The 23210-nt window shown below is 41.2% G+C and overlaps 1 long non-coding RNA gene across 38 annotated transcripts in view; it reads right to left on the reverse strand.

The window, feature by feature from the left end:
• The window catches only part of LOC119876491, a 309631-nt gene extending 288083 nt beyond the window's left edge, over positions 1 to 21548 (reverse strand). For 12 of the 38 annotated variants that reach the window (XR_005363268.1, XR_005363266.1, XR_005363265.1 and 9 more), the window contains exons 1-4: positions 21360 to 21531; positions 20266 to 20371; positions 1663 to 1781; positions 506 to 679 (exon numbers count right to left, since the gene is read on the reverse strand). This is a non-coding gene — a long non-coding RNA (uncharacterized LOC119876491). Of the gene's footprint in view, positions 1 to 505; positions 680 to 1662; positions 1782 to 20265; positions 20372 to 21359 lie in introns of all 38 variants that reach the window. The other 26 variants (XR_005363293.1, XR_005363292.1, XR_005363289.1 and 23 more) reach the window with 10 other exon arrangements.
• Between the last annotated feature and the right edge of the window lie 1662 nt (positions 21549 to 23210).

Genomic DNA, 23210 nt, shown 5'->3' on the forward strand with positions numbered 1-23210 from the left:
TTTCATCCCCCCAAAAAACTTCAGGAAATGAACAAAGCTGGATTTCTACAATTTATCTTCTCCTGTTTCATTTGCCTGATGCATAAGGAATCATTTCCTCACACTTCAAGATGATTTTAACTATCTATCCAGCCTGTTTCCAGAAATTTTTCCCAGTACAAATATTCTTATTTTTTAAAAATGCTTTGCTCAGGGCACCTGGGTGGCTTAGGGATTGAACATCTACCTTTGACTCAGGTCATGATCCCGGGTCTTGGGATCAAGTCCCACAACTAGCTCCCCAAAGACAGCCTGCTTCTCCCTCTGCCTAGGTCTCTGCCTCTCTCTGTGTCTCTCATGAATAAATAAATAAAATCTTTTTTTAAAAAAATGCTTTGCTCTTCCAGGAAATCAAGAAATGAATGTTCCAGTAGTCTTTTGAGTATGAAAGGAGATATATTGGTTTCCTATATCAGTAGTCCAGGGTGTGGGGAGGGGAGAGAACAGGTGATGGAAATAGGTGAACCTGAAGAGTGAAGAAGTTGAGAGAGAAAGCTGGAGGATGCAGTCCAGGAGTAAGCCCTAAAGACAAAGCTTCAGCACTCCAGAAGGTCTATGCCTGGAGATGTCAAATGGAATAACTTTAAGCGAGCCACATCCCATTTCTTTAAGCAGGTAAGGTTCTTTTCAGTTCATTCATCTGTAAAATGAGAAAAAATTCCACTTATCTGACACAAAGATCAATAGCAGAAGACTTCACATATGTGACTATTCTGGGGATCACAAAAGAAAAGGCTAGAATGTGTCTGATTCAATGAGCTAGCGGTGGGATGTCACCAACCTGATACCTAGCTTCAAGTTAAAATATGCCACGTGTTAGGTCGCCTTCCAAATAAACAAACCCCTTAGAGAGAGGTATGTACAGAGTTCTAATTCCTGATAGTGTTGGAAGGTCGTTTTCCATTCCTTATTGTCTGCCTTAACTTTATAAGTCAGCCCCCAGGCATGCACGCAATTCCCCCCTCTCCCTGCCTTTGTTATTTTATCCAGCAATAAAGCCCCATGCCCAGGGCCACACATGGGGCCGAGATGAACATCACAGGCCCAAACCTTGTGGAAAATAGTCTTTCAGCAGCAGCATCTGGCTTCTTGGCCTGTTCCCCCAGCTGCTGTGCTGACAGCTCCGAAGTTGCTTTTTACTTTGTCATATGGTTCGGCTGCTAATGGGCTGTCTCTTCTTGCTTGTCCTCCTCTGGGTCATTTTTCCTTTCAAACTCATGACGAGTTCCAAGAAAATTGCACACCACGACTCCTCCGCAGGAAAGCCCCCATCCCTTGTTGCCGTGGCATTCAGAAGGCTGGGCATCCCAAGTGGGAGTAAGCAATCCCAATGCTCGAAGGGGAAACATCTCATTATGCTGCCTGGTACATTTATTCTACAAGAAGTAGGCTTATGAAGGGGCAATTAGGTGACTTGACAGGCACAGGTGGTAGACTAATATAAAATGTTATTTGTCTTTGTGTTTACACAGGACCGATCACCATAGTACCCAGGGCTTAAACAAGCACATAGTTTTGACACAATAAGCCACAACTAACTTCTCATAATTGACAATCCTGTTGGATTCCAAGTATTTTCTCCTCTTGGTGCCAATCTGAATACCCAAATGTGAAATTAAGCACCTGCAAGTGGTTTCTCGGGCTCCCAGGGCTCACATCGACAGTCTGTGGAGTCTCGGCATGTGCAGTAACAGATCAGACAAGGGCTGGATGTCCAAACAGGAGCCTGCTTTCCTGAAGCCCTATGAGAAGAGACCAGCATGCGATTTGCTTCACATTCTACCCTTCTAGAGATACTACAAGGTCCTAATGAGCCCATGATGACTCACAAAATGATCAGATGTCAGCCAAACGTGCACCTGACTTTAATGAGTCCACAACCAGGGCTGCCACATACTGTTGAGCAGGCTGAGGACTGCTCAACTCCAGAGAATGCCATTCATACAGGCTACTGTTGTTAGAGCCCTGATGTTGTACCACACAAGGTCCCTGCATTCAGCAAAGAGATGACTAGGGAATATAGGACAAGGACAAATAATCACAAAATTAAATTGCCAAAATGTAAGTGGCAGAGGCTATAAGAATATTTTTAGAAAATATATATAACACCAATCCTTGAAATAAGTATAAATGAATTTCAAAGGTGATTGGAGAGAGTTGACTTAATCCTAAAAGATGGAACAGTTTTTGGCAGAGTAAAAGAATGAAGAGAAGAAGAAGAAGAAAGACAGTGTGACATAAAAGCAGCAAGTGAAACCTGAGACAAAATATGGATTGGGCACTTGGGTGGCTCAGTTGGTTAAAGCGTCTGACTCTTGATTTCAGCTTAGGTCGTGATCTCAGGGTCATGATCTCAGGATCCTGATCTCAGTGTCACTGACTTCAGGCTCTGCCCTCAGCAGGGTGTCTGCTCAGGATTCTCTCTCTCCTCCCTAAGCTCCTCCCCCTTGCACTCACTCACTCTCTCTCTCTTAAATAGATAGATAGATAGATAGATAGATAGATAGATAGATAGATAGATAAAACATGGTTGAGGTTGGAGTTACTTCTTGAGAGGAATTTGGGGGAGCATCTAAAGTATTGGTTATGTGACTAGAACCAGCAGGTCACCTCCAGCAGGGTGAGAGGGGAGTCTCAGGGAAGAAGTGGCCACTGGAACAACAATTTGAGGTGTCACATCAGCAGGTTGAGGTGACAGAGAGCACAATGCAGGCAACAGTAGCACATAAATAAGGGCACAGAGGTAAGGCATCAGGAAGAGTTGGCCTGGGATAAAAGGGTGTGAGGGGCAACAACAGATGTGAAGATAACTTCATGAGATTTAACACTGGAAAGGTGGCCTGAAGACTATCATCAAAAGTCTCAAATGATTAACTAAGGAGGTTGAACATTCTCTTGAGTCCACAGGAAGTAACCCACTGCCATTATTCATATATTAACTTTTGAGCAGAGAATAATATAATCAGAGCTGAGCTTTAGAAGAAGCTTTATCTGGCAGCAGCCTTCTTGTTAACTGGAGATGGCAGAGACTAGCAGGGTAGGACAAATTAGGAGGTGACAAGCAACAGGAATGGAGTGTGGGTCGGGCACCAACAAAACCTGGCAATCATTTGGATGTGGCAAGCAAGAAGTGGGAAGGGAGAAGAACAAGCCGAGGTTCTAAGGGAGGCCTAAGAGGAGAGAAGCAGGGATGCTCACTGGAACAGACAAAAGAGTCATGAACTTTACTTTCACACATTAAATTTGAAGTGCCGGTGGAATATCCAGCTGGAGACACTCAGTTGGAAGGTGAAAGTGTGCTGGCACCTGCGTGAAACGTTGGACTGGAAAGGATGAGTTTTGGGGTCCTGCAAGCCTAGAGTCAAGCCCTGACTCGGCCTCTAGGATGTCCTACTTACATGATTTGGGGTCAATTAGTAACCCCTCTAGGTCTCAATTACCTCATCTGTAAAATGGGGATAACAACAGTGTTACTATCCCCAGCATCCTTCTGAAGATTATCAAAGAATACACGCTAGCATGGCGCCTATAACACAGTAAGCCTTCAATAAATACAGCTGACCGTGACCAGCACAGAGGGTTGGAGCACTGACCTCCCCATACAGTTGACAATCCATGTATAACTTTTGACTCCCCAAGAACTTAACTACCAATAGCCTACTGTTGACTGGAAGCCTTACCGATAACAAAGACAGTTATGAAACACATTCTGTGTGTACTATGTGTTAGGCACCGTATTCTCACAATAAAGCAAACCAGAGAAAAGGAATCCTATTAAGAAAGTCATAAGGAGGGCAGCCCCGGTGGCACAGTGGTTTAGTGCCACCTGCAGCCTGGGGTGTGATCCTGGAGACCGGGGATCGAGTCCCACATCAGGCTCCCTGCGTGGAGCCTGCTTCTCCCTCTGCCTGTGTCTCTGCCTCTCTCTCTGTGTGTCTCTATGAATAAATAAATAAAATCTTAAAAAAAAGAAAAGAAAGTCATAAGGAAGAGAAAAATACATGTACAGTGCTGTATTGTTAAAAATCCTCATATGATTGGACCTGTGTAGTTCAAACGTGTGTTGTTCAAGGGTCAACTGTACTGTCAGTGGAGCCATTCCCCTCATTATAGTGATCAACTCCGTTCTTAACATTGCACCACAACTGTCCTCCTGCCCCTTGCCTTTTGGGCTCCCTGCATGGGTTTGACATGGAGCCTTCCTGCCTCACTCTGTCCCCTGGGGCCTGGGCCACCCGGGTTCCTGTCTGATCCACCTGACAAATGAGCCCCTAACTCTTCCCTCCAACATGTTCAAGCTTAGATAAATGCTTCGTCCCCCAAACTCGCCTTCCATCACAGACCCTCACCCTGAATTCACAATCCGCTGCTGCCCTGGTGGGATGATTTGTTTTCTAATCTGGGGTCAACATGAGGGGAAATGGGCCCATGCCTCAGCCAGAAGGGTTTGACTCCAAGTCTTAAACAATATATTTCCTTACTATAAAAGTTGTAAAACATTGGGGTAATGTTACCATTTACTACCCCCTCCTTGGTGCTCCCATAGCGCACTGTCCATCTCTTTGTGACAGAATTTATCAGACTGGGTTATAGTTAGTTGTGTGACTGCCTCCCCTGCTGGGCCACGGGCTCCTCCACGGCAGGGACCAAACCTTATTCATCTTGTTTCCCCAGGCCTACCATAGGTGTTCAATAAATATGGAAAGAGAGTTAGCAACAGCGTACATCTGTATAGGTCCTTATGTTTTGCAAAGGTCACTGAGGGAGATGCTGGAATCTGGCTCTAGAATGCTAAGCTATAATTTTTCTCTTGTTCAATGCACCTTGAGTAAGTGTAGCCATCAAAATGAGAAGGAATAACAGGACCACATGCCAGTTTTAAAAAGCAGCAGTTCTCAGGATTTCAGATCTTACTAACCAGTTTTTAAAATAAACTTTTAATTGGAGGCAGAAACGTGGTATCCCCAACTACTTATTTTGCCAAGTAGGTGCATTAAAGAATAACAATCATTACCAACTGCCACTCTGTTCATTTCACAAAAGGAAGATTTTAAGCACTCCTTCCTCAAAAAAACAAAAACAAAAAACAAAAAACCAAACCAAAGTTGCATAAACTAAGCCTAGAATAAATGAAAACCTTTTAAATTGATAAAATTAGTTTTATGAAACCCTAATGCAACAGCTTGTCTTTCCTGTATTTCACTGAAGACAGCGGACCAGTTCCGGTGCCCCAACTCATGTTGGGCAACCACGTTCCAGAGACTACAGAGTTCCTGGGTTACTGAACTTGCTGCAGTAGAATTTTTTATTGTGGTCAAGTATCTGTAACATAAAATGTACCACTTTAACCACGCTTAAATGCACAGTTCAGTAGCATTGAGTACATTCACATTGTTGCACAACTGTCACCACCACCCAACTTCTAGGACCTGTTTTTCATCTTCCCAAACTGAAACTCCAAACCTCCTAAATAATAAGCTCCCCATTCCCCTCCCCTCCCAGCCCCTGGCAACCATCATCCTGCTTTGTGTATCTATGAATTTGACTACTCTTGGTACTTCTCACAGCAGAATCATATCATAGCTATCTTCTTGTCACTAGCTGATTTCACTGAGTATGTCTTCAATTGTCCATGCTGTAGCATGTGTCCAAATTTCCTTCTTTTAATTTTTTTCATTTTTAAAAAAGATTTTTATTTATTCATCCATGAGAGACACAGAGAGAGAGGCAGTGACATAGGCAGAGAGCAAAGCAGGCTCCCTGAAGGGAGCCTAATGTGGGACTCGATCCCAGGACCATGGGATCACAACCTGAGCCTAAGGCAGACGCTCAACTGCTGAGCCCCCCAGGTGCCCCCAAATTTCCTTCTTTTTAAAGGCTGAATAATATTGTTGTATGTGTAGATTACATTTTGTCTATTCATTTATCTCTTGGACATGTGGGATGTTGCCATCTATCGATTATCGCACTGCATTAGAATTTTTAATTTAGGGATGCCTGGGTGGTTCAGTGTTTGAGCGTCTGCCTTTGGCCCAGTGTGTGATCCCAGAATTCCAGGATTGAGTTCCACATCGGTCTCCTTGGGTGGGGTCTGCTTCTCCCTCTGCCTATGTCTCTGCCTCTCTCTCTCTGTGTCTCTCATGAATAAAAAAATAAAATCTTTAAAAAAAAAAGAATTTTTAAGGTTTTTGGTTTTTTTTTTCCACATGATAACCATGGTTAGTTACATAAGCAAATTCAGAATCATCTTGCCAGTGCCTCACAAGCGAATCCTTCCCTGAGATGACCAAGCCTGCTCCTGCCTCTCCACAGTATGTGATCCACACAGGACACTCTGATAGTATCTCACATTTTAAAACACTGAGGAGAACTTGAGCCATCACAAGGCACATAGTAATATAGACACAGAGTGCTCAAAAGGACCTTGGTTATAATAGTCTGTATTCCATTTATAATGTGCGTTAATGCATTGGTGGCCCCTGTCGTCGTATAGAATTATCTGCACCAGTTTGTTACCTGCATATATTAGCAAATAACCCCAAAAGAATATTTCTAGTCCCACTTCCAACAGTCTTTGAACCAGACACTCATTTGATGCAGATTTCAATGCATTGTGATGCTAATCTCACTTTGTAGTGCAGAAGTTATGTTCACACAATTAGCTAATGCCTCATTCTAATTGGCATTTGAAAAATTTGTTTCCAGCCAATCGTAGATTAATATGAGGTCTGACCTTCCTAAGCTTACAAATTATGCCTTGAAGTTACTAATTTTTTTTCCTACGATTCACTTGCATGTACAAAAAATCTGAGCACTAGCATCGCCGAAGTTACAAATACAAATTAACCACAGGACTGGATCTCAAGTTTGTGCTTCTACCATGAACAAGGGATTTGGACTGAGCAAAACGACACCATCCACTCTATTTGATTGATGTGGTTATTTTGAACAGTATTTGTTTTGTAGGCATCGGGAATATATGTCCAACTTGATGCACATATAGAATACAATAATAAAAAGGATGTAAGTCAACACCAGGAATGCACGAAGACATTGTTGTCCCTTTAAAGAGGTCTGTACATTTCCCAAGTTTGAGAGGCAGGAGACTCAAGCTCTATTCCTGGAATGCTCCCCTTCATGTAAGAAGCAGTGGGGCAGGTCAAACCAATTAAGTGTTCCTAAAAACAGAGCTCACCAAATACCATGGCTGCAGAATAACACCACCAAGAGCCAGCCAGCAGCTCAGAGTGGGGCACGGAGAGGAATGACCCCGGGGGACACCAAGTTAAAAGCTCGTATTTCACTTCCCTCACTTAGCACTTTCCTTTCAAGCTGCGACCTCTATCGAAGCCATTGAGAACAACATCTCTTCACTCCTCCCAGGAGGGAGCACTCTCTCCTCCAGCTTCTGGGCCAGATTGCAGCCAAATGATCCGTCAGGCACTCCCAGGGGACAGGCAGACATTTGCCCTGCGATCTATAATACAATTTGACCTTCTTTATGTTGAAGTAAACACACCACCTGTCACCTCCGAAAACTCAGCCCTGGAGTCAACCACATCTGGAATCAGCCTATAAACGTAGTCCTGAGATTAATGTTGAACAAGCAAAAAGGCTAAGGTAGCCTGCCACTGGTTTGCACTTACTGACAATTCCCACTCAGCAGCAATACTCGGCTTCCACATGTGGACACCTGAATGCCTCCCCGTCAGCAGCACTACGCTCAGAGTCTCCAAAAACAAGCTTCGGGACACCTTGAAATGCATTTTAGCCTTGTCCAAATCCCCAGCAGGTGGTTTTTCGCTTCCGTGCCCTCAGTGGGCAGAATCAGAAGTGACAAAGCGAGTCCCAAACGTTCAGCCGGGCAGGGTGATGGGGCTGGCTCGCACGACTGCCTCAGGCACATCTGGGGACTCTCCAAGTTTCACCTCTCGTCATTATGGGGCCATAAGCCGGAATCCTAGAAACTCATAAACGCCCAGGACATGTTCAGCGTTGTCATCTACCCCACAAAGATGACCCTTCCAAGAAACTGAAAGGAGAAAAAGAGGCATGAAAACATCCCATCCTGGAGCTAACTGAAGTCCACCTACATTTGATGAAGGGCTAAGTAATGCCATAGAAAGTTCCCATGTCACCAAAAGTGATCTCCCCTCCAATGAGCCTTGCATGTCTTGAGCCCATGACTGGATCATCCGTAACCCCAGTGAGACCTCTAACAGGTTGGCATTGACCCGGGGCGCCCCGCTGAGAATGAGGAAGACTCCCTCACAGCAAATGGGATGGGTCTCCTTGCACACCTCTGCACACCTCTGCACACCTGGGTAGGCTCCAGAGCCACACAAGCCGGGTGCTTGGAACAGTGTCTCTTACTCACAGCTCCCGCGGTATATGCCAGGATTTAGCGGCACAATGTGATCGTATCACAAACATCCTGGCCCTCCTCACTTTACCCCTGAAACCAATTTTGGTGACTGACGCTGCTTTCTTTGCAGCCTTATCAGCCTCTTCTCCCCTTCCGATTGTGGATCTGATCTCCAGCCCAGCATTCCTGTGTTTAGACTGTCTGGCTAAGGGCATTTCCCCTCCCTGCTTAACAAACAGGTTTCCGCAGCCTTCGGATTTGTTTTCTGTTTGTTTCCAACACAAGGCTGACTGCACCGCTTTCTGGGAAGTTCCTAGTTGTTTCAGGGAGTTCCTCATTTTTTCAGGGAGCTCGGCTTCCCGTTTTTTTGGTGTTTTTTTGTTTTGTTTTGTTTTGGTTTTTTGTTTTTTTTCTTTGAGGTGAGTGCCCTGAAGTTAGTAGGAGATCAGCTGAATCATAAAAACAATTCTGCCTCCCCTGAGAAACTGGCTTTCAAAGAAAATCATATTGTTTGCCTGCATATTTGATAAGAATGGACAGGAAAGAAAGCAGAAGTCCTCCAAATCTTCTTCAAACTGGTTTTCCCGTTCTTGCTGCAGCTTCAATCCACCAGAAGTAATGCCACTTGGTCTTCTGTTCGATGGCTCTTGCGAATGTACACTTCTCACTAACGACTCTTAGAACTTCACTCTTACCTCAGTACCTGTAACTGAATATGAGATAGTCATCAACAGTCCTTTTATTCTTTCCCTTTGGGCTTTACTCTTACACATGGAATTGAAATACATGAACACATATTCCTACACACCTCCCCAAGCCAGCTTTGCTTTATCATCTTCCTCCAAGAAGTGGAACACTGTATCCCATAAACAGGGCTGGTAAGGGCATATCTGAGCCAACCTTTTCTTTGGCTGCCTTTCAAAAAGTTGTTTAAAACAAGATATGTTCTTGAACTGGGAAAAGGAATTACACATGATAACCTTGGAAAGCAGCGACTTGCTTTGCCCAACAAATATTATTGCCCAACACCATGACTTAGCAGGGACCGTTGTCTTCAATTACAGGCCAGAGTCATGCCACCAAAACAACTAAATCGAGATGAAATTAATTTCAATGGGACATGCCCTATTGAAATGTTATTCTGAATATGACTATAAAGTTGATATAATTAAATGCTTACCAGATACGGGATCATCATGAAAAAGATAAACCCCCAGAAAATAACAAGTGAGTCCATTACTGGTCCTTAACCTCACCAACTGAATTCTAACAGGAGCACCTGCTCTGGGAATCACCTTTCTGGTCTTAATGAGTGAATTGTCCCAAGACATTCACACCGTTCCTCCCTCCTCAGAACAATGACCACATTTGTAAGAGGGTGGTAGCCAGTGCAATTGCAACATGTCTTTTTTACTAGGCAGAGCTAACCAGAACCATTAGCTGCTGATGCCAGAACAACCAAATTTACCTAACTAAACCAACCCAGACAGATCCTACCCGATTTCCCTCAACAAGCGGATGAAACATACTTTTCTTTCACAACTTGTTAAAACAGACACGTAAGCAAACCCACATTCAAGCCAGTGGGCAAAAATACAGTCCAGACCTCAATGGAGTGGATCCACAGATACACTGTCCAATAAAAAGCAACAACATGACCCAAAGAACTCATACTTCTTTTGTTTACTTTGCAGTTTGCTCCTTCAGTGAGAAGAAAGCCTGTGAAGAATTTTCAAACTGAGGTTTTTTTCAAGCTAACTGCAAGGCTGCCAAGTGCTGTTATTGCAGAATTCTTCTGCAGTGTGGTGTCAGTATTACCGTGGAATCTAGAAGGGATGGACTCTGTTAACTGCCCCCTCAAGTACTCCCACCATCACCAGATGTTAAGATAATGATCAGCACGTCTTGTTCTCCAAGACATGAGCCCCACCAAAATCAGCAAGGGGTTTATCCCTGTTTCAAACGTGTTCAAAGAGCATGATCAGGAGATGCCTGGGTGGCTCAGTGGTTGAGCACCTGCCTTCGGCTCAGGTGGTGATCCCGGGGTCCTGGGATCGAATCCCATATCAGGCTCCCCGCAGGGAACCTGCTTCTACCTCTGCCTATGTCTCTGCCTCTCTCTGTGTGTCTCTCATGAATAAATAAAATCTTTAAAAAAAAAAAAAAGAGTATAATTAGAAGGGGGTCCCTGATTTCCAGGGCCATTATAGACTTGTGCTTCCTCACGGTAAGAAGTAACTGTGGTCCAAGTCTATGGCAAAAACTTAACTCCAAGGAATCTCCTTGCAGAAAGTGACCTCCCCAGTACAGTTGCTTCATGCCCCACACCCCAGGTGCTTGCAGCATCTTTTCGGATTCAGCCAGCACCATGGACTCACCCTCTAACTGAAGCAAAACTCTTTGATTGCCTTGCGCCCAAGTTCCCACCCTCCCCTGCAATGTGGACCAACAGTAACCTCTCCCAACTTTCAGGAATAAAACAAGAACTGCAGGCTGCCCTTTCTGTGATAGTCATTATTTCAGGAAAAAGGATTCCTCTCTTACTTTCATGTTTGTAACCCATCAAACTGAAAATGCAGAATATACTTGGGATTAGTAAATTCCCCCAACATCTTTGTGGATCCACAGTATAATTGTTCCATGTAACTGTTTGTTTATACAGAAGAGTAGTTACTTGCTCCGTGACATCCAGTGAATCTGTGGTGGGAGGAGGGGGAGATCTTAAAACACCTGTACCATTCTCTTCTGTCTTCCTTTCAAAGTGTGGAATACCCAGTGAATGGAATGAGCAAACACTTATTCCAGTGTTAGTCCTCTCCCCTATGAGTCTTCTTTAAATTTTATTATAAAGAAAGAAATTCCTGAAGCACGACTGGTACACAGTTAGAATCAAATCTCAACTCCAAAGCTGAAAATCCAATAGCCAAAAATTAAATTCATCATTTTTATTTTTTTTTAAAGACCAGGAAAATTGTTCTTCCCCTCCCCTTAACAAATTCAGTACCCAACGCTTCCCTATAAATAGTTGTCAATAAACACAACTGCTGCAAATGTATTCAGTAAATGTTAAGGTCAAAGGCCTTCACTGTTTATTGCCTTGTAAACTCAAAGACAAGTGAATTTATTGCTTGAATGAGTTTCAGGGTATTGGCCTTCATAAAAGTTCTGAATCCCAGGTACAAAATGCTCCATCAACTCACACCAAAGCTATTCTGCACAGAACTTAGAGACCGCCCACCATTGGATTCATAATTCAAACACGTCTTGGAAAGTGTATTGTTTGCCATGTTGCATAGATCCCCATGGATTAGTGCTGAACCGTGCCTGTCATTATTACAAGAACTTGCTTCAACCAAACTATAAATTGCTGCTGCTTCTAAAACAATATCACATATTAGCCTGCTACTGTAAACTCTCCAAAATAGAATAAGAAAAATGTCAAGAATGGAAGAGTTTCAAATTTTTCTCTGATCTTCACATAAGGAGGATACCTATAATGTCTTTGATATAAAATTTGCTAAAGTTAAAAGAAAAAGACAACATTCATATCAGATCATGCAGGAGTGTATTGACTACTTCAGATAATTAAATTTTTATAGAACTCAAAACCTAATTTTCCTAATTGTTCCATCATTTGGCAGCTATATATATATATACATATGCCTAGTAGAAGTAGCAATAGGACAATTCTTAACTATTGTTGCTTTTAGAAATCCCCATAAGAGTTATGAGAGAAGTTCACATTTATTGTTTTAAAACTGAATAATTATTTGTACATTTCACTGGCCTGTGTTAATATTTTTCTTATGATATAGATATTTCACTGTTAAACTTATTTGTATAAATAAATCTAGACTCTGGGCTCCAGGACCATTGGGCCTTATCATCTTGAGTGGAGGACCAAAGCAATGTACTATATAAAGGCTATGGTGTTAATACCATAAATGCAATATTCATCACAAAATTTAAAAGAAAATATCAAACTCAAGGCATTGATGGTAAAGTAAAATTATCCTAGACTTCTGATACTCTTTCTACCATGATGGCTGTAGTCTCCAAGGAGTGTCACTGAAATCATATCTCGTATAAACCTGAATTAAAATAATGTTAAATATCTTCCAACTGTCAAAATGTAGAGTATTTTTAAATGTCACACATGCACTAATCTCACTACAAAATTCAGGTCTGGGCTTAATGTTGAATTATGTCATTTTTTTGACATTACCCAGGAAGGGTTGAATTCTTAATCTATTTTCTCTCATGTGAAATACTGGATTATATCACTTTTGTCCTTAATAAATTCCTTTTATCGTAACAAACATTAAACCACTCTCCAATGTTCTCCAAAGCATGTTCATAGTCAGGAGTTCCTTCTCTGTATAAGATCATATTAGCATAATTAGAAGATACTAAGGTAACATTCTTTTTATCAAATTAGCTATATGACACTTAAATATATGATGATGACTTACAAATTATCCTATGCAAAAAAGAAATGTATTCTTTTAGAAATACTTACTAAATATCTACCCTGGGAATATCTGTTACTGAAATGATTCAGACAGGAGCTCAGCTCTCAAGGAATTGAGAGACCACCAGGGTGGGGACTCTGGTGTGTAAACACATGATTACATGGCAACAAAGAGATACTTAAATAACTGGAGAGTTTAGAGGTGGGAAGGCAAAACAGGAAGTGATAACTCAGCCTCTACATCCTTTTTTTAAAAGTCCTTAACCTCATCTCCCCATGAAATAGCCATAGAATGAATTGAAATTCAAATTATTTTCATGCATAAAAACTCTCACCTAGAACAGTATAAAAATCGTATATATGTCTACAATATCTGTTTACAAGTCTGGAGTCACCATACAAACTAAAATGGATCATCTTTTAGGAGAATATATCTCCAAGAAAGTAGCATAAAAATTCTACTACTCCTGTTACTCTTAAAAATATTATATATGTCGGGAATTTATTCCAGAGATATGAAAATGCTCACACAAAATTCACATACAAATGTTCAAAGATGCTTTATTCATAATAATCCAAAACTGGAAACAGCAAAGATATCCTTCAACAAGTAAACAGTTAAACAAATCGTGGTTCATCAATACCATGGAATACAAATAACTTGGATGAATCTCCAGGGAATTACACCGAGAGAGAGAGAGAGAGAGAGAGAGAGAGAGAGAGAGAGAGCAGCTATAAAAGGTTACATACTGTATGATACCATGTATATAACATTTTTGAAATGACAGAATTTTAGAAATGGAGAATAGATTAGTGGTTGCCAGGGGTTAGGGAACTGGGGGGGAAGGGGGTAGTGATGGAATTATTCGTGTCTTGATTGTGGCGGTAGGTATACGAATCTATGTAAGTAATAAAACTGTATGGAACTAAACCGTGTACACACACACACACACACACACACACACTTGTACAAGCAAAACTTAGAGATCTGAACAAGATCAGTGGATCGTATCAATATCAATGTCCCGGTTGTGATCTATACTAGGGTTTTACAAAATGTTACCCCTGGGGGAAGCTGGGCTAAATGTACACTGGGTCTCTCTGTTATTTCTTTCAACTGCATGTGAATCAACAATCATCTTGGTATAAAAATTTAAATTTTAAATTATAAGTTATATATTTGTGATATATTATTTAACGGTTTGGGCGCAATGTGAGAAACTCCCCTATCATATAACGTTAACATAAAAGGAAGAGCACCAACTATGATCTCTCTAGTCTCCTCAAAAACACATCTTGCACGGAGCTAGATTATTCAAGAATACAATGATGCTACCTAGTGATACTTATAGACTGTGTCTGCATTACCACTGGTAAATCTGACCTGGATTTTTCTAAGCAGGCTCTAGGGGACTGTTCCTCATTGATGAATTTTGCTGGAGGGCAGTGAGGAAGGTGAATTTAATTTTCAATCCATTTTGATAGTCATTATAATAAAAGTATCCTCATTAACTAATTTACTGCCTAGTAGATTCTAGCTTTCAATCTTCAAAATGACACTAAACCTAAGATACTGCAGAACATAAAGTGACCAATTGAACTAAAGTGCCCTCCATCTAGAAATATATTAATTATCTGATGCTGAAAACATGGGAAGGATTAGAGGGATTTGGAGGCAGTTTGCTAAAACCTTCCTTTGCACCTGGTCTATGAGAGGACCAAGCTTCTCATCACATTCAGACACTAGCAAAACACTCTTCTCTCTTTCGATTTCTCTCTCATTCTTTCTCTCTCTCTCTCTCTCTCAATCTCTGTCTTTCTCGTCCCCTCAGGCTTTTCGGGATCTAAGGCACTTTTGATAAAGATTGTCCGTACGATCAAGGCATTGATTATACCTGTGTCTTTCAGCACAGGTAGGAATGTATTTCAGATAAGACAATTCCGCTTTTGAAAAGTGATCCATAGTCTTTCAAGTAAAAAACGTTTCTACAGAAACACTCTTCAGAATAAAGCCTCCTAAGAAGCAGAAACGCTTTTAATGGATAGAGGCCCTTATTCACCTTAAGTCCATGAAAAATCATGCTGTGCTGACCATTTATTGACATAACCAAAAAGAGGTATGTTTCTCTATGAACCAAGGGAGGAAAAATAGGACAAAAAACATCGTGGATAAAAGGCTCCAATTCCAGCCTTACTATCATGGCTTGTAAGATGAAGGAGCCTTTGTTTATATGCAGTATGGATGGGGAAGGCAAAAGCACAGTTTAGAACCAGAAGGTGCTTAAGTGGTTCTGGGACTTAATCTTGACTTACTTCCTAAGCATCAAAATGGAAATCTTGATTCCTCCTTTAACAGGTTTACCAGACTGTCCAGAGAATCCAGGGAGAAAACATATACCAATGTTTTACATTTTTAAAGCACTGAACAAAGATAAGGGATCTTTATTAATAGTCTAAAAAGGAGATGTCTACAGTTAAAAAGTCAACAGAATATTCCCTAAAGTCCTGAAGAGTGCTTCTAAACCAAAAAAAAATACAGCAAGACTATTTAACTGTTGAACCAATTCCCTTTGAGAACTCATGGGTTGACCTAGAATTTTACAAGGTACATTAAGTGACAGAAAAAAAATTATCTAGGATAATCATGAAATAATTTGCTCTAATGAAAGTTAATAATAGTCAAAGCGAGATTTCCAAAAGGTTATCTGTGTAAGTCATTGATTAGGTTGCTTTTATCTGATGGTATGGAAATTCCACCATCTGCTTTTTTCCTTTAATGAAGCTGTGATACTGCAAGGGCTGATGATCCCCTTGTACATTTGAAAAAAGTGAAGACCAAAGGGAATCAAGTCTCATCACTTTAATCCATACAGGCTGACTTCGCATAATCAATGCCAACATACCCAATACAAGGGAACATCCAACAGGGATGGTATATTTATGGGCAGCCCAGGATCTTGGCCAGATTCAGAAAAGAAGCAGAGAGAAAAGCACTTCTTTGGGCTCATTTGGATTCTTTGCAAAATCAGGCCAAGTCTTCAGATCCGCCCATTGGTTTGGCTGAACACAGTGACTAGGCAACACTGCCTTCCAGTGGCAACAATAGGTTTTAAAAATCAAAAACCACAGAGTGTACTTAAGTATTTTGACTAGGTAGTACCTGTGTGCCCTTAGGCTCAAGGAAACACCAAAAGGTTATTTTCAAAGCCTTGGTGTAGGCACTAATTAAAATTCCACTATTAGTAATACTCTTTCTTAGTACTTGTTGAAAAAATTCAAAGCACCTATCTCCCTTTTGTGGATGGGAATCCCACTCAATTATGTTGTTCAAATACTGTCACAGAAAGCTCTGAACTGACTTGAGTGTGGCAATCCTGTATCCCATCATCAAAAGTGCACTCAGTAGCCAATGATGCCAAACATAGCAAAATCAAACTAATATTTTGCAAAGTGGTTGTTCAAAGCTGCTTATGAACTTAGGAAAATTCCAATTTTTCCCTGATTAAAACCGATCCATCCGTTCTTTCTTACATTTCTCTTAAGTTCTCCAAAACACAAAGGCAGCCTGGGTGGCTCAGTGGTTTAGCACTGCCTTTAGCCCAGGGTGTGATCCTGGAGACCCGGGATCAAGTCCCATGTCAGGCTCCCTACATGGAGCCTACTTCTCCCTCTGCCTATGTCTCTGCCTCTCTCTCTGTGTCTCTCATGAATAAATAAAATCTTTAAAAAATAAAAAGTTCTCCAAAACATCTAACATAGAATTAATGATACTCCTATCTTTGAGAAATAATTATTGCATTACACTTTTTAAGCCCACGCTAACTAGGAAACACCATTCTCACTTTGTCTTAGCCCAAAAATACCTTCTCTAATCATCCTCCATTCTGAGTCCACCATTCCCACTGGCTTGTCTGAAATCCCTTGGTGTGTTGATGAGATTTATCCTCTTTATTTTTATCTCTGGCTTAATTGTCACCTTCCCTGTCTGTCTGTCTTCCCTGTCTTCCCTGTCTGTCTCAAGAGCTTCCATCTCTTGGAATCCACATCTCTAGTGCCAGCATTCTTTCTTCCTGAGCTGCTGTTGCCCCGTAAACATCTTGAGAATTTATGTGTCTAAGATCCTGAGCAATTACACCAAGAGAAACCAGGGCATTTCCCAAAAGGCCTGCCTGGTTGGGGGCAATTATAATAGTGATGCCAGCACTGTAAAGGCCTCATAGATTTGAAAGCACTTCTTGAAAGTTTTCTCACTGATAATATCTCAACATCCTTGAGAGCTGAGCAGCCTAACATCATACCAACTAGAGGGAGCAACCAAGACAAACAGAAGTTTCCTAAATGTCTCAGATGGGGGATTGGTCAAAGGCAGCAAATTATTCTGTGGCATACTATGCAACCATTAAAAACATGATTTGGACAAATATTTACTGAGATTGAAAGATGGCAATAACATACCACTAAGGAGACAAAAAAGCAGGTTACCAATTTAATATACATGTTTTAGTAAGTGTGTGTGTGTGCGCGCGCGCACACACACACACACACACTCACGCATACAAAGGCACCATCAATCTAAAGCTACCCCACACACACACACTTCCTGTGAGCCATCCCTAACATCAGCTGCTCTCAAATATAAAAATCTAAGTAAAATCATTTCTTGGATTTTTTAAAGACTTTTTAGACAAGTTCTCTGGTACTATGTTGGTAAATGTTTAACAATTTGTTCTCCAGGGGGAAAGATCTGATTTCTAGCAATTGCGATTGTCAATTTCCATGGTGTAAGCACTCTCAACATGATCAGCTTAGAACTACCAACTTGATGCCCCTAAATATGGTATTGGATAGAGATGCTTACAATAGGCTCAACAACTCTCACAAACCCACACAAACCAGCTCCAACACCCACCGCGCAACCCCTACCTGCAAACATACTGTAATCTGTAGACCACTCATACAGAGAATAAACAATAAAATGCATGTTTTAGGTGGCTTTTATTTTTCTTCTTGTTGATCTTTATTTTCTACTTTTTTAAAGATGCTATTATTTATTTATTTATTCACGAGACACACAGAGAAAGGCAGAGGGAGAAGCAGACTCCACGCAGGGATCCTGATGTGGGACTCAATCCTGGGACCCCAGGATCATGCCCTGAGCTGAAGGCATGCACTTATCTACTGAGCCACCCAGGCATCCCCTAATTTTTCTTTTTTTTTTTTAAGATCGTATTTACTTATTCATGAGAGGCACAGAGAGAGAGGCAGAGGCAGAGGGAGAAACAGGCTCCCTGCGAGGAGCCCAATGCAGGATTCGATCCCAGCACCCTGGGATCACAACCTGAGCCAAAGGCAGATGCTCAACCACTGAGCCACCCAAGTGCCCTATTTTCTACTTTTTTTTTTAAAGATTTTATTTATTTATTCATGACAGACAGAGAGATCTGAGAGAGAGGCAGAGATACCAGCAGAGGGAGAGGGAGAGAAGCAGGCTCCATGCAGGGTGCCCTACATGGGACTCGATCCCTGGTTTCCAGAATCACACCCCAGGCCGAAGGCAGTGCCAAATTGCTGGGCCACCGCGGCTGCCCAATTTTCTACTTTTTCAACAAAAATTGACCATGTGGTTCCTATGTTGTTTCTTACTTATTTATTTTTAAAAAGAAATTATGTTTCTTTCATTGTCTTGAAGTGGAGAAGACCTTTGTAACCATAAACATATTTGATAAATTTAACAACATAAAAACAACAGCTTTTGCATGGCAAAAGACTTTCATTAGCAAAGTTTAAATACAAATTACAAACTGGTAAGAAAAAATGTGCAGTTCGTTTCTCAGAAACATCATCTACCCTAAAATATATAATTTCCCAACTGACAACCTGATAGGAAAATAAGTAACAATTTGGAAAGTTCAAAAAGAAAAGAAGACATGGCTCCTAGATAGCTTCCCCCACACACACACTCACCTACTCATAATAAGAGAAAGGCAACTTAAAATTTAACATGGTCCCAAGATCAAGCCCTGCATAGGGTTCCCTGTGCAGCAAGATGTCTGCTTATCCCTCTCCCTCTTCCCCTGCTTATGTTGTCTCTCTCTCTCAAATAAATAAAATCTTTTAAAAAGAGAGAGAAAGACAACTTATGATTTAGTACAGAGACACCAGGTATTTAACCAACCAGCTTGATCAAGTTTCAAAACATTTGAATGTGCATTGCAAGTGAGGATATGGCAGGAGTTTAAACTGGTACAAATTCTATAAGTATTGTAATCTAAATAATGACTCCACAAAGATGTCCACATGGTAACCCAGAACCTGTGACCATGTCATCTTACCCAACAAAAGGGACTTTGTCGATGTGATTAAAATTGTGGATCTTGAAATGAGGAGATTATCCTGAATTATCCAGGTGGGCCCAATACAGTCACAAGAATTATTATACAAGAGAAGCAGGAGAGTCAGAGTCAGAGTCAGAGAAGATGTGATGATGGAAGCAAGGATCAGAGAAAAAGATTGGAAGATGTTACCCTTCTGGCCTTAAAGACGGAGGAGAGGGGCCGCAAGCCGAGGAATGCAGGCAGCCTTTGGAAGCCAGAAAAAACAAGGAGGTGGATTATGCCATAGTACCTCCAGAAGGGACACAGCCCTGCCAGCACCTTGATCTTAAGACTTCTGACCTCTGGAACTACAGGATAATAATTTTGTGTTGTTTTAAGCCACCACATTTCTGGTAATTTGTTACAGCAGCAATAGGAAACTAGTAGAGCAATTTGGCAAATTAAAAATGCATGTACTCTTTGGCCCAATAACTCCACATCTAGAAATTTAGGCAAAGATATATTCACATACATGCAAAATGATGTATGTCTCAATTGTTGTTTCTCACGGCAAACATTTGGAACCCGTGTAAATATCATCAGAAAGAAGCTGATTAAAAAAAAAAAAAGAAGAAGCTGATTAAATAATGTATCTACATAATGTATTATTATGCATAAAAAATAATAAGAGAGCTATCTATATCATGATATGACTAGATCTCAAAGAGCTAGTAAAGGAAAAAAAGATGCTTTTAGTATGTTAAGTACAGTGGGTATAGTATGCTAACAATTATATAGAAATGACAAGGAGGGAAAATATGTGCTTATTTGCATATATATGCATAAATATGTCTGGAAAAATAAATTAATTAATAGTAGCTGCTGCCTACGGAGAAAGGCACTGGATGGCTGGACAATGGAAGGGAAAGGGAGACTTCTTACTATATACCCTATATATTTTGTTGAAATCAATACATGTAATATAAATAGAATACCTATTTAAGTATTCAAACAAAAACGGAAAGATTATAAATTAAACAGGAAAAATATTATGTAGCTTGACCAGGGTCACCAACCAAGTCAGTAAAGATGCCGTTACCACCAGTAGGTCTCTGCAGAACCTTCATTATTTCTGAGGTAGACAAGACCATGTCATTCTAGAACCATGGCATTCCATGTGACCTAAGGAGCAAGATGAGAGACTGATTTCTGAATTCAGGTAGAATATGAAGAGAAGTCTTCAGTGATCTAGAACAGAGCTAAGTTTACATTGTCTCCAAGTTAAGATTTAGATTTACTTTAAGTCATAGGTGAGGATTCTTTAGAAGTCCTTGCAGAAAACCTGGTCCAGTCTCAGAAACCCTAAAAGTAGGGTTGCCAAATTTAACAAATCAAACTACCTGAGAACACCCAGCTAAAACTTGAATTTTGGATAAACAATGAATAATTAAAAATTAAGGTTTTTAAAATACGTTTTAATTTTTAATTATTTGCTGATATTCAAATTTAACTAGATGTCCCATGTTACTTCAAAATCCTCCTCTAAGGAACTCCCTTAGAGGCCACGTGGCAGTCACGGGCTAGCAGGTGAGGACAGATGGGCCCATGCAGATGTGGATATGGCCACCATCACTCTCCCTTTCATAGACACTGAACATGCCCTGCTGATAGAAAAGAATAGAGAGCCGAACAGGTTTGTGTGGTAAAGCATTGGTTTGCCCCAGCAGGGCAAAGACAAAGGCACAGGGCTTCAAGTTAAAGTAAGTCCCTAAGGTCACTTCTGGCCATGGAATTCCCTGAAGAGCATGTGTGGAATGCTCTAGAAGAGGTTTGGAATGGGGGCAGGGAGTTTCGGACAACATAGAGAAATATTCTCCCAGCCCAGGTAATAAACATATTCCCTTCCCCAAATACCGTTAAAGATGTTTAAAAAAAAAAAAAAAAACTTAAAAAAAAAACCCTTTAAGCTGACCTCCTGCCAAAGTACACATCAATTATACAGCTTCAGTCAGGCGGATGCTCGAGGAAAGGGGGATAATGTTACACCCAGCTGGGCACTTTGTAGTTAGCACAAATGTAATATAAAGCACAGCAGAGTTCGTCAAGTGTCTGTCTGGATTTTCAGTTTTCATTAGTGCTATAATTAAAACCACATTTTCAGCTCTATTACCTGTAACAAGAAAGGAATGAGAAATGAGGTTGTCAAGGTCAGGCTTTTCCAGCTATTTATACTGAGTATCTGCAGGCCACAAGTTGTTGAATTTGGTGTAAACCAGAGAGACGGCTGAATGTCGCACAAGGACCCATCCTGTGTGGCTTGAAGGGCATGCTTATGAGGTCACTTCCTGTGGCCACGGACATTCACATCTGTGAATGGCAGAAGGACCCTGAAGATGGGCAGTCAAGACAATCCACTTTCAGCCACAGAGACCAGCCACAGAAGGGATTTCTCACCCATTAAGACCCAACTGATCACACATCCTGAAATGGCCCCAAAGGCAGTCCTCAGACACTCTTGCTGAGGACAAGAATCTTAAAAATCTAAAGGCCATCTTCTTGTGCAAAAGAGGGCTGGATGGGAATGAAATGTTAAACCTCTCTTCCAGCACTCTCCAGCCCACACACACTTCACAGAGGCCTCACTATGTGCAGCAAATTGTCGGCCTGGCCTTCAAAACACATCTAGAACCTGCCGTCTTCTCACTGCATCTGGTCCACAGCACCACCATCTCTCCCCTGAAATCTGGCCAAGCCTCCATGTGCCTGCCTCAGCCTCCCTGCTATGGTACGAATGTTTGTGTACCCCCAAATTCACATGGTGGAATGCTAACCCTCAAGGTGATGGTATTAGAAGGTGGGGCCCTGGGAAGGTAATTAGGTCATGAAAGCAGAGTCCTTACCAAAGGATTAGTGACTTTATAAAAGATGCCCCAGAGAGCTCCCTCACCCCTTCTACTATGTGAAAATACAATAAGATGTCAGCCCTTCATGAACTAAAAAGCACTTATCACCAGACACCAAATCTCGGACCTCCTAACCTCCACAACCCTGAGACATTTCTGTTGTTTATCAGCCACCCAGTCTATCGTATTTTGTTCTAGTAATGCAAATGGACTGACATGACCCCCACCCCGGCACACACACATACTCCATAAAGAGCCAGATCATATCACTCCTCCGCACAAAACCCCCTGGTGGTTTCCAGCTCTCTCAGAGTAGAACCTGCCACCCTCACGGTGGTCTTCAAGGCCCCCAACCCTCTAGCCTACTGTTACTTCTCTAACCACATCTCCCATTACTCGTCCTCTCTCGCTTCATTCCAGGCACACTACTCCTTCCTCAGGGCCTTTGCACTTGCTATCCCTTCTGCCAGGAATTCTCTTCTCCTGTGATCTGTATGATATGATCTATATATTTAATCTATTTCCTTATTAAAAAGCACCTTTTCTTCCAACAAGACCTTCCTTTACCACTCTACTTCATAATGCAAACCACCAGCACCCCACCCATTGCCAACCATAGTATTTCCTATCTCTCTTTTCATTTTTATTTTTCTCCATGGCACTTAACACCATCTGATATTTTTTACTTATTTTCTTTAAGTACCTGTCTCTCATCACTTCCCAAAATGTAAATTTCTTGAGAACAGCAATTTTTGTCTATGTTTGTTCACCACTGTATCCTCAGCATTTAAAAAGAGCCTGGCACATAATAGACAATCAACAAATGTTTGTTGAATGAATGAATGAATGAATGATCCACAGGTCACATAGACCAATGGAACAGAATAGAGAGCCCAGAAATAAAGCCATGCTCATACGGTCAATTAATCTATGACAAAGGAAACAAGAGTACACAATGAGGAAAAGACAGTCTCTTTGATAAATGGTGCCAGGAAATCTGGACAGCTACATGCAAAAGAATGAAACTGGACTCATTTCTCACACCATACACAAAAATAAATTCAAAATGGATTAAAGACCTAAATGTGAGACATGAAACCATAAAAATCCTATAAGAA

This window comes from Canis lupus, chromosome 8 (assembly GCF_011100685.1).
Source record: "Canis lupus familiaris isolate Mischka breed German Shepherd chromosome 8, alternate assembly UU_Cfam_GSD_1.0, whole genome shotgun sequence".
NCBI classification, from domain to species: Eukaryota; Metazoa; Chordata; class Mammalia; order Carnivora; family Canidae; genus Canis; species Canis lupus.